The sequence below is a fragment of the Juglans regia genome, chromosome 14 (genome assembly GCF_001411555.2).
Source record: "Juglans regia cultivar Chandler chromosome 14, Walnut 2.0, whole genome shotgun sequence".
Classification (NCBI taxonomy): Eukaryota; Viridiplantae; Streptophyta; class Magnoliopsida; order Fagales; family Juglandaceae; genus Juglans; species Juglans regia.
The window spans coordinates 209,051-224,134 of NC_049914.1; positions in this window are offsets into that span (position 1 = coordinate 209,051).

Here is a 15,084-nt window from a genome sequence, read left to right on the forward strand (position 1 = left end):
TTAAGTGTATAGGAAATATTTGGAGGAAGTGTGGTAAACCAAAAAAAAAACATTAAATAACACGTTGAATATAAAATTTATCACTAATAACGATCTATTAAGTGCATATGAAGTCTCTAAAAAACGTGTGGTAAACGAAACGAATACCAAATAACACGTAAAATATGAATCTTATCATGAACAAAAAAAATGTTGTGAGAAAGGTTAGGAAATTGGTGGCTTTTATGCTAAAATGCTAACGACAACTCGCACAACTAATCGGTGCTCTGATATGAGAAAAATCAAATTGAAAATTTGATGTAATTGAAAAAAAATTATGAGAAATAAAGCTAGCGGAAGAAATTTAAAATAAATAGTCCTCAGAATCAAGCTTGGCACTAGCCAAGGTCTCTGATACTATGTAGAAAATAAAATACAATAGAAAAATAGATGGAGAATAGAGAATGAGGGATAGAGACTATGAGGGCTACATCTTTACCATTCTCAATTATTTTTTAATACATAACATTTGTCAATATTTATAGGTTAATGAGGTTAGAAATATAATAAAAATACAATAAAGCAATTATACTAATTGATATTGAATGATTTACATAATAAACTAAATATTATAGAGAATAAGTCATATTACTATATATAAGAGAATATTATAAATATTTATTCTATTATAAGAAGAGCCTATCCAACTTGAACAGTAATAAACAACAATTTTATTGTCCTTCTGTGTGCAATTTGTGTGTTATGTGGTTATTGTTTATCCTTCAACTTTGTTCGTGTCCGTTTATATGAGGTTTTATTTGTCTTTTTACGGTTCTGTGTCAGTGTTGGGGTGTGTTAGTGGGTTATGATTTATTTTATCTTTTTGTGTTTTACGTTTGCCGATTGTGTCAATGTAAAAGTCTGAGTCTTATGTCCGTTTGTCAGTTTATCAGTCCGTGCATCTAGGTAATTGTGTCTGTCAGTCACAATTTATATATAAAAAAATTTTATACACCATACTATCAATTTATTTTTATTCTATTAAATATAGTGTAGCATATTTATCATTATTAAATGATTAAAATATAATGAAAATATCGTATATAATATTACTCTTATATATATATATCTATTATATATATAAATGCGAATAAGCAGGTAGGAGTTATCACATTTCTTTTCGATTTTGCCCTCCACTCTCTATATATTTTTCTGCTCTGTCTTTCGCCTCTTGTATGTTCTGGATTTCAGTTTTGCAGAATTATTTTCCAATTGTTATCCTATTGTGATTCTGGCCACAAACTGAGAGAAGAGAGAGAGAGAGTTGATGGCAAAAAGGGAAAAAAAAATCAGCTTTTGTCAGGAAAGAAAGAGAGAGTTGACGACAACCAAAAAAAAAAAAAAGAGGAAACATCAACTTTTTCAGCTTTCAATCATCCATCTACAAGAAATGAATTCACCAAATTCATGTTTGGATGGTTGAATGAGTTCATAGCGGAGGATATCGGGTTTAGCTTGGGAACCAAAATAGCCTAACTCTTTATAAAAATTTTATAAAAAATATTGTACTCTTGAAAAAATAAACTTTAATCTTGGACAGTATGTTATTTTCTTTCATTTAAAACTATGTGATTATTGAATTTATCTGTTTCATTTCATTATTAGACATTATATAGCTTTTGCTTCATAGTATTTTACATATAATTAGTTACAAATTTAGAATGAAAAAGTACTCCTATTTTACTAATGTTTTTTAAAAAAAGTTATCAAAAATTAACTTATGTAAATCCTTTGACTTTTTTAAAAAACTTTGTTACTATACTTCTTCATTTCCACCTATCTCATTAATTGTCAATTTATTTTCATATTTTTGCAATTGGGCATAACGTGCCATTACTAGAATTTATAAACACGCGAATGTTGGATGAACAACATTTTTGTCTAACATTTTCTTTTCTAATTTTGCCTTTAGTTTTGTTCCATTCTTCACATAACTGACTTACTTTTTGGTCTTCTTCTATGCAATGCATATCCTGCTATTTTATCTATTTACGCATCATCTTCATATATAGTTTTTGGTCTTCTTGAACCTGCAGATGCATGATGGAAAAAAATAACAAAAAAAAAGGGAAAAAATAGAGAAAATGAAAGCGAAGAAAAAATTACAGATAAATGAAAATTTTTAAAAAATAATAATTAAACCACTAAGATCTGAACAAGATAGCTTCAAATATATGAAGATCTGTTCAGATCTATAGAAAAAACAAAATCAGAAATAAAATCGACCTAAAAGAAAAATATACATGGACTCAGATCTATAGGAAGAAAAAGATTTAAGATAAAATATATATATATGAGAAAAAAATGAACATCGACTCAGATCTGAAGATTTGTAGGAAAATAAAAAAAAAAATTCCACCACTCAGATCTAAACACAATGTCTTCAAATATATGAACATCTATTCAGATCTATAGAAAAAAAATTTCAGAGATAGACCAACTTCAAAAAAAATTTATGAGAAAAAAACTTCGGATAAATCAAAGAAAAAAACAGTTTTAAAAAAATACAAACCAACAAAAACATAAAAAAGAATGGATATGAAAGAAATAGCTTCTGTTAGAGAGAGAGAGAGAGTGTGTGTGTGTGTGTGAGGAGAGGCCTTCTTGATGTTGATCCGGTTGAGAGAATAAGTAACAATTTGTAGTCTAATGGTGAGGCTACGACACAGATGAGTGAAAACGAAAAAAAGATTGAACAGGAAGGGAGACTTTGAAAGATTACGTGAGAGAGAGTTTTGTGGAAAAAAATAAATAGAGGAGCAAAAAAATACTTGGATTTTCTCTAGCTTCAAATGACGTCGTGCGGGGACTTAGAATATTGGTATTGAATTAGGTAAATATATTTTCATCTTCAAATTTAATAAATATCATCCATATTTTCTTTACATTGAATTAATTAAATTGTTTTCATCTAAAATATAAGTTACGGTAAATTCATTCTTCTTTTCAAATATGAAAAGAACTATAACAAGTCTAAAAGTATTTTTTGAGATTATTATATTATATATATGAGATTTTTATTCATATGAGATTTTACCATCTATATACATATGAGATTATTATATTATAGATTGTTGGATTGTGAAAATGAAAATAAATATGATTATTGAAGGTTATTAAATATTATGAAAATAAAATAATAATTAATTAAAAATATATAAATAATAAAAAATAATAATATTTTATTATTATAGAGAGCGTGATGACTAATCTAATATAGACTTCAAATTTTGAATGATTAGTTAAAGATGAAAAGGCTACATATTAGTTAAAATTTGAAGAATAGAATGACTAATCTAATGCTAATGCTTTTGAGTGTCAGGGACACGATTTTTCATGTGAGGATTTGAGTTTTTTTTTTCTTTTTGGTCTTTAGATAGAAAAAATACATAGGTGTTAAAAATAATTTTCAACCTAACTATTACCTAAATGTTTTTCTAAATTAATATATCAACTGCCCATAAAATTGTTATAAAAAAACTAAAATCTTAAAAAAATAAATTTTATTTCTTTTCTGCATTTTTTTCCTTTAATTCGTACTTTAATGACTAATCCAAAATTAATAACCACATTTGAGAACTTTTAAAATTTGTAATGTATTATAATTTGTTCAAATTGCTTCTTGTAGTTATAACTTATGAAGATTTATATTATAATTATACGATAAAATTATTTAACACTTAGTAATGTACTTTCTAAGTTTAAATTTAACACATTATATATTTATTTTTGAACTAATAAATATATGATATATGCAATCGATTATAATTATTAATATAGATATAATGTTTGGAATTTTTTTTTGAATTTACAAATTTGTTGCTTCCGTTCTTCAAGCTGACTATTGTCAATTTCCTCTATTTTTACTGTTATTTTACTTGTCATATACTTTCTGGTATGTTCTTTTCTATATCATTTGATAAAATATTATTCAAATTTTTTATAGTTACATAAATACATTTATAGCTAAAATAAATCATTGACATTATACGTTTGTTATATGAATATTTCATTTTCTCACCGTATTAATTTGTCTTAATAGATTTGTTATGTTCTAAAGTGTGCTATTTCATTTGGTTCATTTAATGTAATCTATATGAAATTATTATTTGGAATTAATTGACTTCTTTTTCTGCTTTAGCTATAAATGCTTATAATATTTATTATATATCATCTCTCTTTGTATATATATATTTACTTACATTTTTTATATGTTTTCAAATCTTTTTTAGATTGCATTCTGAAATCAACACAGAATTTATAACCTTCTATAACTTTATGCTGATTGGTAAGACAAGATTATTAAAAACAACAATAGATTTTAACATTATTAATACTAATTATTTTAATTTTTATCTAACTACTTTTATGAATAAACCTTGAAGAACATGAAGAATACTCAATAAGAATAAACTGATATGCTGCCCAATCAGAGGAGAAAAATGAAGACATCCATCGAGAAAAGAGAGATATATGCTAAGTTAAAAAAAACTCCAAATATTAAAACTCAAAAGCAAACGCAGTCTCAGCATACTCTCTATTTTCATTCAAACAACGATAAAATAATTTGTAAAGATAGATTGGATCATCTTCGAATGCTAATTTTCTCAAACTAATGTTCACAATGATCCTTCCACTTTAGTGAATATAACACTTTCTACTTCCAACAATATTGCCGAAACTTCAACACTTCGGCAAATAAATTTATGTTCTGACAACATAATTACATCTATTTCAATATTGAGCGATCATGTTTATTCATAATTATCTATTACTAAAAAAACACTTTATTCATTTTATTTCCTATTTATATCAATATATATTATTTATATCTATTTAAATTTAATATACCAAAGCATTCATATTATACGTTTATTCCTGTCTTTTTAATGTAGAGACCAACATTCTCAATTAAAGGAAAAATTTCATTAATCGATTTGCATCAACAGTTATACTACATGTCCTGTGCAAATTGTAACGAGGCCACTGGATATGATCACAATGAAAATTTTATGTGTTATAATTGTAAAAATACGAGCATCGCACAACCACAATAAGTATTTTATTTCATCATTTGAAATGATTGTTTTTGACATGATAAATATAACATAATGATTGTTAAATTTAGATAATATTAATATTCTCATTAATTTTAGCCATTGAGTCTAGATGGAAGTAGAGGGCGATACTGGATCTCTAATAGTTGTTGTCTTTCGATTGATGGTAGAAGAAATATTGAATTCTACAACTGTTGATCTATTCGAACACACATACGAGGTAAAATGTATATTCATAAATTTATTTAAAAATATTTAATGCATCATGTTTTTATATTTTCTCATTATTACAAGAATACCTACCATATTTAACAAATATTGCAAGTACAATTTCATAAAAAAAAGAATTATATACTCGTGTGCAAAAATGAATCAATATGAATAACTACGCCAGAATAAATTTAACATGCTCTTTACCCATTTTATGGATGAAGCTATATCATGAACATTGAAAATCTCGTCTTCTTAACATTTTTATTATTGTAATTATATATTAAAATATAACATTGACTTGTATATAAAGTTTATCTTTATTTCTTCAATTTTTTTTTACGTTTTATTCAAATTTTCTTTAAATTCCAATTTTCACATTTCTATTTACTATTTCTTAGTAATTTTATCTTCTCCTTATAGTTTCATTTGGGCATACGTACAGCACCACACATTACCCCTAGTTATGAATAAGAGAGGCTATCCGAATAGTGAATTTCCGACCATTTCTTCATTTTCAATTTTATCCCTCTGTTTTATTTATTTTCTCTTTTTATCCCTCGGTACAGCTCTCTTGTTTTTCTCGTTTTTTCATTTTTGTCCATTTCTTTGTTTCCTTCTCTGTCCCTGATCCGCTGAGAGTAGTGATTTGAGACACTGTTTTTGGTTTTTCTTTTTTGTCCCTGTTTGATTGACTCATTTGATTTGAGTTTTTGTCTCCCTTGTTTCTAAACAGTAATTTTTTGCCAAATTTTCATTTTCATTTTTGCCAGTTCAATTTTGTTCGTTTCTTCCGTTTTATTGCATTGGTGTTTCCGTACAGATAAATGCTTTCGGGATAAAAAAAAAAAAAAGTTTCGAATGAGATTTTTTTTTATTGGATGATTAAGAAAATATTTTTTAATAATATTATAAATTTTTTATTTTTTTAAAAAATATTTATAATATTTAAAAAAATTATACTATTCAAAATATTTTTTAAATTTCGAATTCGGAACTAGTAGTACTCTTCAGTATAATCAGAGTTTTTTGTTTTAGTTCTTTTAAGGATAGTGGTAGGTTTACTATTCTATTACAATCTATTTATTATATTTTAAATTTTTTTATTTTTTTATTATTTTTTTTAAATATTTTTTTAACATCTTTAATCACTAAAAAAATTAAAATATATATATATTTATTAATACACACTTTCTTAATTATTAAGTAAAATAAAAAAAATAAAATAAAAAAAATAATAAATAAGTAGTAAGAGGATAGTAATTTTATTATTATTTTCTTTTAAAATGAGTTTGTGGTTAAAGTTATGTTTGAACAGAAATTCTAGAGACAACCGAGATGTGTCCCCGCCGCGGCACCTGCTGACTGCCACGTCAGTCCAATAATATTAAAAAAAAAAGAATAAAAAAAATGTAGAAATGAGAGAAAACCAAAAACGAAATCTGCGGCTGGGTAAGAGCATTGGTAGTGGTTTATGCATCTTCATATGCAAAATCATCATTTTTGAAGAATGATTTTGCATATGAAAAAAAAATTTTACATTGGTTTATGCATCTTTGAACTAAATAATAATAAAATATTATTATTTTTTTATTTTTTATTTGTTTCCTAAAATTATTTTTTTATATATATTTTACAATTAACATCCACTTTGTATTATCAACTTAATACAAATTTTATGTATCAAAATCATCTTAATATAAATTCTACAAAGTTGATTTTAAGGGTAGGAGAGAGAAAAAAATAGTAAACTAATGTTTGAAGAATGAATAGTGCTTCTTCAAATTTGAAGAAGCACTATTCATAAGCTATGCAAAAATTTAGAGATGCATAAGCCAATGTAGATGAATTTAAAGACATATTCTTTAAATTTGAAGATGAAGATGAAGATAGAGAAGCCACTACCAATGCTCTAAAGATGCGAAACCAGACTCTTATTTTTTGTCCAGACTTCTCTCTCTCAAGAATTGCATAACTTGCTGCTAGTCCAACAAAACTCTCTCTCAATTTCTCTCTTCTCTGATTTATTGCCAGTTGAACGATGTCTTTTTTTTTTTTTAAGAAAAACTTTAGTTCAACAAAACTCTCTCTTAATTAATTTCTCTCTCTCATTTTTATTGCTTTCAATCTTGAGAAAAACTTTAGTTCGGAAGAGAAATTGAACTTTTGAGAGTAGTTTGGTTCGATATGGGTTCGGATTCCATAATGTTGGAAGCTCAAGAAGTAAAATTAGAAGACGATGCTGAAATAGCCAAAAATGGAAAAAGAAAGTTCAATAAAACCATGGATAATGCGCACGCCATACCAAAAACTCATCAAAAGGATTATATTATCTTTGACCAAGCCATCTTCTGTCCTAGGACTTGGTCCAAAGACTGGCTTGAAGATTGTGAGATGGAAAAATCGCATCAGGTTATGCTATCTGTTGTGCAAGCTCGGCAAGAACTCGTGGGTGGATCTGCGACTTTCTCAAAGACGAAAGGTAATCGTGACAAAAGGGAGAAGAAGAAGATGAAATTAGAAAGATAAATTGTGGGGCGAAATGGGGGAGACGAGAGGCCCTTCTGTCTGTTACAAAACGATGCCGTTTTTATTTTTGCCACGTGGGATGCGATGTCGCAACGAAGATGCAAGACGGTTGTATATAGAATTTTTGATATTTGAATATTAAAGTGAATTGAATTGAGATGATAAAATTATTATTAAAATATTATTTATTAATATTAATATTATTTTAAGATTTGTTGCGTGTCAGGATGAAGGGATGGTTTGGCCGGCTGATGGGAGGGCTGCTGTCTGTATCAGTCTCTGTAAGTCTCCCCGTGTTTCATCACTTCCATTTTTCTTTTCCTTAAATTTTTGTCAGTCTCTCTCCTATTTTCCCTTTTCAGTTTCTTATGTTTTCCGATTTCTCAAAGAAACGTCTCAGTTCTTCAGTGATAATGAGCTCGACCAGCTCCCAAGCTCAAGATCTTTGCGTTCAAGATCAAGTTTCTGTCCTCAATTTGTCCATCCTATGTTCATCTGTTTCACCTAGAATGTAGAACTGGGAAACTTTTCTTATCTTAATGACCATCGCTCCCTAAATCTTGTGATAGCAGATGTATGTATATACCTTTTATTTTATATTTTCAAGGCCCGAATTCACTTGCATATAAAATGGTACAATGCTAAAGAAGAGATTCTTGGGAAAAAAATGAAGGTTAGCTTTATTCCCAAATATCATCAAGTTTTGTTAGAGGGCTAATGGTTCCTTGCAGAAAGTTTTTATGGTGACAGGATTGGCTGAGATATAGTGTTGCATTATGGCGCACATTCTGTGGGGCTGGTAGTGACCCATTTCGTGCACCTACAAGGTAGTTTCCATGAGAAGATGGAACAAATTCAGTGCACATGGCCAAGAGAAGAAGTAAGATTGATCGCTATGAGTTCATTTTTTGGATAGATACAAGCTGTTGAATAATAAACTTAAATAAAGTTGTCTTTTAGTGTATTCATGAACTAGAGTCTAGGTTCATCTTGGAAGAAGTAATTCATGTATTTGGAGATTCATGTATTTGGAGATTCATGTATTTGGGGTATTCATGTATTTGGGTATTTGTGTACTAGGGAAGTTCATGTATTAGAGTAAATGCTAGGTGAATCTACAAGCCTATAAATACCCATGTATGCATTGGCACAATGTAAGCCACTTGAGAAGTAATTCACTTAGAGAAATTTGAGAAATAGTCTCTCCTCTCTTCCCTCTAGAATAGAATATCAGTTTTTCTCTTCCAACAAACTGGTATCAGAGCTAGTCTTTTCTAGATCCTGAAGATGGCTAACTCGACGTTTCCGTTTCAATTTCCGCATTTGACAAAGGAGAATTATGAGAATTGGTGCATTCGAATGAGGGCTTTGCTTGGATCTCAAGATGCATGGGAGATCGTAGAGAAAGGCTATGAGGAGCCTAGAGATGAAACTTCGTTGAGTTCTAATCAAAAGGAGGCTTTGCAAAAGTTGCGGAAGAAGGACCAACAAGCTCTCACACTCATCCATCAATGTTTGGATGAAGCAATGTTCGAGAAAGTGGCCAATGCCACAACTTCCAAGCATGCATGGGAGATCTTACAAAACTCCTATCAAGGAGTTAATAAAGTGAAGAAAGTGCGGCTTCAAATGCTACGAGGTGAGTTCGAAGTCCTTCGTATGCAAGAATCTGAGACGATTGCAGATTATTTTTCAAAATTGTTGGCCATTGTGAATCAAATGAGGAGATATGGAGAAAAACTAGAGGATGTCCGGGTAGTTGAGAAGATTCTTCGCTCGTTGCATTCAAAGTTCGATTATATTGTGGTGGCTATCGAAGAGTCAAAAGACTTGGAGATGATGACGGTTGATCAACTCATGGGGTCTCTCCAAGCCCATGAAGAGAGACTCAAGAAGAAGAAGGAAGAACCTATTGAGTAGGTTCTCGCCACAAAGCTCTCTGTAAAAGAGAAGGAAGGAGAGCATGATAGAAGTCAACGAGGAAGAGGACGCGGACATGGACAAGGAAGAGGAAGAAGAGGACGAGGACGAGGAAGAGGCGGACAAAGCAATCAAAACGCCAACCATGAAGAGAGAGGTCAATCCTCAAGAGGTCGTGGAAGAGGAAATTACTCAAGGCAGAATGAGAGACAATATGATAAGTCAAAAATCAAATGCTACAATTGTCAAAAGTATGGCCACTATGCTTCGGAATGCTGGAGTTCTCCTAGCAATGATGAAGAGAAGGCGAATCACGTTGAAAATGATGAAGCGGAGCCCACTTTGCTACTAGCCTACAAAGGAGAAGAAACTAGCAAATCGAATTTGTGGTATCTTGATAATGCTGCAAGCAATCATATGTGCGGAGACAAAAGCAAGTTCGTGGAGCTTGACGAATCGGTGAGTGGGAATGTCACTTTTGGAGATTTGTCAAAAGTTCCCATCAAAGGGAAATGTACGATTCTAATTCGGTTAAAAAATGGGAGTCATCAATTTATGTCAAATGTTTATTATGTTCCAAGTATGAAAAGCAACATTTTGAGTTTGGGGCAACTCTTGGAAAAGGACTATGAGATTGAAATGAAAAATCGTAGTCTTTTTCTAAGAGATGACAAGAAGAATTTGATTGCTAAAGTGTCCATGACAAGCAATAGGATGTTTTTGCTTGATATTCAAACTGATGTGGCTAAGTGCCTCAAAGCTTGTGTGAAAGATACATCTTGGCTTTGGCATTTGAGGCTTGGGCATGTGAATTTTGGTGGATTGAAGTTATTGGCTCAAAAGGAGATGGTGAAAGGCTTGTCGCCTATTGATCATTCTGATCAACTTTGCGAAGGGTGTCTTGTTGGCAAACAATTCCGGAAGAGCTTTCCAAAAGAATCATTTACAAGAGCAAGTGAGCCGCTCCAACTTGTTCATACTGATGTTTGTGGACCGATCAAGCCTTCTTCATTTGGTAAAAATCGATACTTCCTCCTCTTTATTGATGACTTCAGTAGAAAAACATGGGTATATTTTTTGAAAGAAAAATCTGAAGTGTTTGGTGTTTTCAAAAAATTCAAAACACTTGTTGAGAAACAAAGTGGCTATGAGATTAAGGCTTTGAGATCAGATAGAGGGGGTGAATTTACATCTAATGAATTTAATGAGTTTTGTGAAGCACATGGGATTCGTCGGGCTTTGACGGTTCCGAGATCACCTCAACAAAATGGGGTGGTTGAAAGAAAGAACAGAACGATTCTCAATATGGCTCGAAGCATGTTGAAGACGAAAATGATGCCTAAAGAGTTTTGGGCGGAAGCGGTTGATTGTGCTGTTTACTTATCAAACCGTTGCCCTACAAGAAGTGTAGAGAACTCAACTCCCCAGGAAGCATGGAGTGGAAGGAAGCCAAGTGTTTTCCATTTGAGAGTTTTTGGAAGTATTGGCTATGTGCATGTGCCCGATCAAGAAAGATCCAAGCTTGATGATAAAAGCAAGAAGCACATCTTCATCGGCTATGATCAAAGATCCAAAGGCTACAAGCTTTATAATCCAATCACTAAGAAGATGGTCATAAGTAGAGATGTGAAATTTGATGAAGAAGGTTCATGGGATTGGAGTGATCAAGAAAATGAAAGATATGATTTCTTTCCTTTCCCTGAAGATGAAGATCAAGGAAATGATGTACGAGAACTAATGACACCTCCTCAATCACCAATAATTCCTAGTACTCCTTCATCATCTTCTTATGAAGGAAGTTCTAGTGAAAGACAATCCCGAATGAGAAGTCTCCAAGATCTTTATGAGGTAACGGAGAATTTAAGTGATGATCTAACTCTTTTTTGTCACTTTGCCGATTGTGAACCAATAAGTTTTGAAGAAGCGGTACAAGAGAAAAAGTGGAGAATTGCTATGGATGAGGAAATCAAATCAATCAAGAAGAATGATACATGGGAATTGACGACTTTACCAGAAGGACAAAAGCCCATTGGTGTGAAGTGGGTTTTCAAAGTAAAGAAGAATGCAAATGGAGAAGTAGAAAGATTCAAGGCAAGATTGGTGGCCAAGGGATATAGCCAACGTCCCGATATTGATTATGGAGAAGTCTTTGCCCCCGTTGCACGATTAGAGACGATCCGGATGATTATTTCTCTTGCAGCTCAAAAGAAGTGGATGATTTATCAAATGGATGTCAAATCGGCTTTCCTGAATGGAATCCTTGAGGAAGAAGTTTATGTAGAGCAACCTTTGGGTTATGTGGTCAGAGGGCAAGAAGACAAAGTGTTGAAGTTAAAGAAAGCCTTGTACGGCTTAAAACAAGCGCCAAGGGCATGGAATAGTCGAATTGACAAGTATTTTCAGGGAAATGGATTCACCAAGTGCCCGCATGAATATGCACTCTATGCTAAGGTGCGTGAAAGTGGAGACATTTTGCTTGTTTGCATATATGTTGATGATTTAATTTTTACTGGAAGCAATTCAAGCATGTTTGGAGAATTTATGAAAGCTATGATGAGAGAATTTGAAATGACCGATATTGGTCTTATGTCTTATTATCTTGGCATTGAGATCAAACAAATGGAAGATGGAATTTTTATCTCTCAAGAAGGTTTTGCAAAGGAAATTCTCAAAATATTCAAGATGGAAGATTGTCAATCCGTGAGCACCCCAGTTGAATGTGGAGCGAAATTGTCCAAGCATGAAGACGAAGAGAAGGTAGACCCCACAACATTTAAGAGTCTTGTTGGAAGTTTGAGATACTTGACTTGCACAAGACCTGATATACTTTATGGAGTTGGACTTGTTAGCCGATATATGGAGTCACAAAGCACAATGCATTTCAAAGCGGCTAAGAGGATTCTACGTTATCTAAAAGGTACTATTGATTACGGACTTCTTTATTCATTTTCTAATGAATTTAAGCTTGTGGGGTATAGTGATAGTGATTGGGCCGGAGACTTGGATGACCGGAAGAGCACTACCGGTTTTGTGTTTTATTTGGGAAATACGGCATTTACTTGGAGTTCTAAGAAGCAACCAATTGTAACACTCTCCACATGTGAAGCTGAATATGTTGCTGCGACATCTTGTGTTTGTCATGCAATTTGGTTGAGAAGGTTATTGAAGGAACTACTCATGCCACAAGAGGAAGCCACAGAGATTTTTGTTGATAACAAGTCGGCACTTGCATTGGCGAAAAATTCAGTTTTTCATGATAGAAGCAAGCATATTGATACAAGATTTCATTTTCTTCGAGAATGCATTGTCAAGAATGAAGTACAAGTCAAATTCGTGAAGACCCATGATCAAATTGCAGATATTTTTACGAAGCCTCTCAAGTATGATACTTTTAACAAGTTGCGGATGTTACTCGGAGTTACCAATAATTAAGTTTAAAGGTGGGTGTTGAATAATAAACTTAAATAAAGTTGTCTTTTAGTGTATTCATAAACTAGAGTCTAGGTTCATCTTGGAAGAAGTAATTCATGTATTTGGAGATTCATGTATTTGGAGATTCATGTATTTGGGGTATTCATGTACTTGGGTATTTGTGTACTAGGGAAGTTCATGTATTAGAGTAAATGCTAGGTGAATCTACAAGCCTATAAATACCCATGTATTCATTGGCACAATGTAAGCCACTTGAGAAGTAATTCACTTAGAGAAATTTGAGAAATAGTCTCTCCTCTCTTCCCTCTAGAATAGAATATCAGTTTTTCTCTTCCAACACAAGCTTCCATAGCCCAAACTTGTTGACGGCAAGCAGAAGCTTTGGGTAAGAAGTGGTCTACAACAAAAGCCATAGCAGCTGCATTTGTTAGGAGATCACGAGGCTATCGAAATGCTCATCTGGGAGGAAGGAGAAACTATCGAAATGTTGCTGAGAGTTAAGGATTCGATGAGAATGAGGAAACAAATGGTAATGATGGAGGCGAAGATTTGTCTTCTGATGATGAGCTCATAGAAGTCAGACCAAAACGAAGCAAAAGATGAGGAGGAGCTCGATTTTCTCAGCCTTCTCCAGCAACTGCAGAAGTTGGTGGAGGTGGCGATGAAAATGACTATGAAGTGAATACAAAATCTATGGGTACAAAATCTATTAGTGGCTCAGAAAGGCTTTGCAATGGTAAAAGTGACATGCAGAATCACAAATGATATGACAGTATGAGTGGTGGAAATGGTAAAAATGCACAGAACAGTCACCTTTCAAAATTGGCTGATTAACCATACCACAAAGTCATTTTGTTCATTGCCCTTTTATATTGGTTGAGGTCATGACACAATTTTTTTTTTTTTTTAGTCAATGAGGGTTTCTCTATGCATCTTTTTTTAGAATATTTCTTTCTTTTCCTGATTTGAGAATATTTCATTCTTTTTTAGGCCATATGATTGTTGCTCCTCGCGGTTTGATAACTGAAGCCGAGTCTTTACTTTCAGCTGCTCTCATACACGAAGTGGTAGTTTTTTTCTTGATGATCAACAAGTGTTTTATTTGCAGGTTATGCGTGTCCTTGGTTTTGATCACCATGCCTTTGCTCATTTTCGAGTTGAGAGGAAGAGACAATAAAGTCATGTAATTAGCACTACTTCGTATTAGACTCCTAAAGGTAAGAATTATTCACCAGTGTTCTTACAAAAACATTTGTTACAAAATTGTGGTTGAAGCGTATACCACAGATGAAAACTGGCAGGTTATTACTTGTTAGATAGTTTATTGATTAGTTTCTTCTATCAAAAACTAATTTAACAACTTGTCCTAACAGGTTGTAAATCTTAAAGAAGTGCGGGACTTTGCCAGTAACAAAAAGTATATATATGACTTCAAAGTAATATGCTCATTATTAATAACATGAATATTGACACGTATATCACTATATATGTGCATTGGGTGGCTTTTTATTTTTCTTTATTTCCTTTTTCAGGGTCAGCTTCTTTTGGGGTTGGGGGGAGGGATTTCTTACTCCATTTGTTTGAATTTGAATTGATCCACTATATTCACAATTTATTCTTCTAATTATTATAATTTAGATGTGGGGCAAAAGATGCTTCTTGTGCACATATTTCATTATTTTCACAATGCTAAAATCCTTGCCAAAAACTTGAATGTGAGTCTTTGTCTATTGATCTCCTACCTCACCTTAATAGGGGTGAAAAAAAGACCGGTGAACCGGACCAGACCGGTGGGTTTGGTCTAGTATTGGGTTTGGTCCGTTTCGATCTGCTATTGGTTCCATTTTTTTCAAAACCGATCGAAATCGGTCTAGTTTTGATTTTTCTTTTTTTAATA